Genomic DNA, 3,063 nt, shown 5'->3' on the forward strand with positions numbered 1-3,063 from the left:
CAGATTTAACAACTGTAACTTAAAAAATATCTTAAAATTAAATAAAACCACTTTTCCTAAAGTAGAAGACAGTTTTTTTTTTTTCAATGAATGATATATGAATTCTTTATAACTACTTGCATACATCATTCTCTATTCTTTCAAGCAGACATATTTATTTGTATGAATTAAATATTATTAATCCTTATTAATGCTATTAACGAGCAGTGAATGCTTTTCTCTTTTTCTTTTGTTGCTTGATCAATATTAAGGACACAGACAGCATTAGGTTTATTACCCACTGTCACTTTAAGACATCGGATCATGTCCAATGACATGCGGATCCAATGCACTGATGCACATAGATACACTCACAACTGTTTAAGACATAACCGACATAATTTACGTGAATACTCTCCAAAACGGACATTTAGACATAATTTTTGTGTGTATTTGTCCATTCAGACACGAAAGAGAGCTCAATTCTGTACTCGCGCGCTGTATAGGTGTCTATGTGAATGGCTGCACGCTTATTCAGATCTTCATGTCTTCTCTACTCATTCTCCCAGACGTTCACATGTTTTAACGTTTTATGAGACATGCAGCGCATGCCAACTCGTGTGCCGCTGGGTAGATCACGTTACAGTACAATTGTGCGCATCTACCACAAATGCAGGACATCAGACTGGATCGCTTCCCAAATCGTCACTATCTAACATTTTCGTCTAGTTTTTATTCGTTGACGAAAATGTCAATAGATTTTCGTCATAGTTTTTGTCATTCAAAACTAGTTTTTATTTAGTTATCGTCTCGTTTTCGTCTGTGAAAAAATGTCGTTGACGAATAAATTAACACTGCCGAGAAGGGTCACAACAGATACAAACGCCACAACAACTACATATTCAGAAAACACCTCCAAATTCAGAAAACACATGCAAACGCCGCCACAACAACTACATATTCAGAAAACACCTCCAAATTCAGAAAACACATGCAAACGCCGCCACAACAACTACATATTCAGAAAACACCTCCAAATTCAGAAAACACATACAAACGCCACAACAACTACATATTCAGAAAACACATACAAACGCCACAACAACTACATATTCAGAAAACACCTCCAAATTCAGAAAACACATACAAACGCCACAACAACTACATATTCAGAAAACAACTTTGTCGATTTCACATCACGTACGCTGCAAATATTCACAGCACGAGCAAATAGGGAAACGAACTGCAAACTGCAAAGACACAACGGAAATGTTTCCAGGGGGGCCATAATCAGTGACGGACCCGCATCCATCCATCCATCTGAATGTGCGCTTTTGTTGTCTATGGCTACAAGAGGTAAGTGTTTCTCTTTTATTATGACAGACTTGTCGATGTGCTCTGATACCGAAGTGGTTTTGTGTGTTTTCAACATATTAAGTTATTGTACCCATAACGTATTAGTCCACGCAGATAATTGTTAAACGTTCTGCCAACGTTGTTAGCTGGAAACTAGCTGGCTAGCTCGCTTCTGGTCACTAAATAGATGCATTACCGGCGTTTGTACATTGTTGTGCTAATATCTGAATTATTTATTTATTTTTCAGATTGAAATGTTCTGTCCATTTTGTGCTGTGCAACTGGGGGACGCTCCCAAGTTTTGCCCCCGTGGTCAGAACGTGGGGTTCCTTACGGAGCATCCATCCACGTCATCAAGCGTAGGCCGTGGGCCTACAGGTAACATCCCCTTACTGTGCTCCCATTCCACTGTGCTGCATTGAATTGTCCCGTGATTTTAGCTGTCAGAAAGGCGACAATTTATCAACCAATCACAAATCATAGCTATAATTAATCAGAGTGTGTGTATGTGTGTGTGTGTGTGTGTGTGTGTGTGTGTGTGTGTGTGTGTGTGTGTGTGTGTGTTAGTGAATGAGACAAGTATCCAAGGAAGAGCAGCTCAATTCATGAGGTTCAGGGAAGTTAAAGAGGCTGAGAGGAGGACCTTTTCAAAGGCGAAAAAGAAACCAAACATTACGGTCAAGGTAAGCTAATATGGAGGTTTAAGGTCACAATGTGACTATTACACACAGTCTTAAACATGTTTGTTTTTCTTTTTTCTCTTCTTTTCTTATTTCTGTAGATTTCGATTGGCATAATGACCAGAACAAAAAATGGGTTAAAACCTATAAGAGGGAAAATCTTGCCATTAAATGTTGAACCCCTGTGGTCATCAAAACAAAAATTTTGCCAGCTGCTATAAAAAAACAGCGAGATTTTGCTGTTAGTACGGTTACATTGTTTACAGAAATCCAATGATTTTTTTATAAGAAAAGGTGCAAGTTTCTCTATTTGGAAACTTTTAGTGGCAGATTTGCATTGCTGTTACTGTTTGCACTTTACTGTTTGTACTGTCAGTACTGTCACAGTTTAAAGAAATACAAATATTTTTATAAGAAAATGTAAGTTTGTCTATTCTGAAACATTTTGCAAGGGCCGTCAGAATGAAGTTTTTTTGTTGTTGCATAAATTGGTCATGAAATGTTACCGATCTAGCATGAAAGTCACCATTAGCTTCAGCATACCGTATTTATCAACACTAGGTTAACCCCAAAAACATACATTGTTATGGTGGAAAAAGTAAGGGAAAGTCATTGCAATCGATTAATATCTTTGCTTTTGATTTAACCATGTGTCAAACATTAAAGGTGTCCATATCAGTACACCACACTGGAGGCAATGCTGTCTGAAAGAAAATAAACTGGCTACACGTTAGTCAGTCAGTCCTCTCTCTGTCTCTGTCAGTCCTCTGTCTCTGTCAGTCCTCTCTCTGTCTCTGTCTCTGTCTCTCTCTCTCTCTCTCAAAGACCAGCCATTTCCTTAAGTCTAATGTAGTTGTCAACAGCAGCTGGCCAGTTGATGGGTGGAGCGAGCTGGCTCTGTCTCTCCAAGTTGGCAAAATATGCTTGGAGGTTAGCATCTCCACACAAACTGTTTGTGGGTGGCAGAAGGTCTTTGAATTCCTGTAACACTTGGGGATCCACTGGGAATCCACAATCCCTTCCACCAAACCTAAGGCTGCACAGAAAA

At 38.9% G+C, this 3,063-nt stretch overlaps 1 long non-coding RNA gene across 1 annotated transcript; it reads left to right on the forward strand.

The window, feature by feature from the left end:
* Positions 1–841: 841 nt before the first annotated feature.
* LOC309496788 lies at positions 842–2,247 on the forward strand. Its single transcript, XR_014205240.1, has 3 exons — positions 842–1,713; positions 1,903–2,018; positions 2,117–2,247. It is a non-coding gene; the product is annotated as an uncharacterized lncRNA (long non-coding RNA).
* The last annotated feature ends 816 nt before the right edge of the window (positions 2,248–3,063 follow it).

This window comes from Leuciscus leuciscus, assembly GCF_965113295.1.
Source record: "Leuciscus leuciscus genome assembly, chromosome: 4".
In the NCBI taxonomy this organism is placed as follows: domain Eukaryota; kingdom Metazoa; phylum Chordata; class Actinopteri; order Cypriniformes; family Leuciscidae; genus Leuciscus; species Leuciscus leuciscus.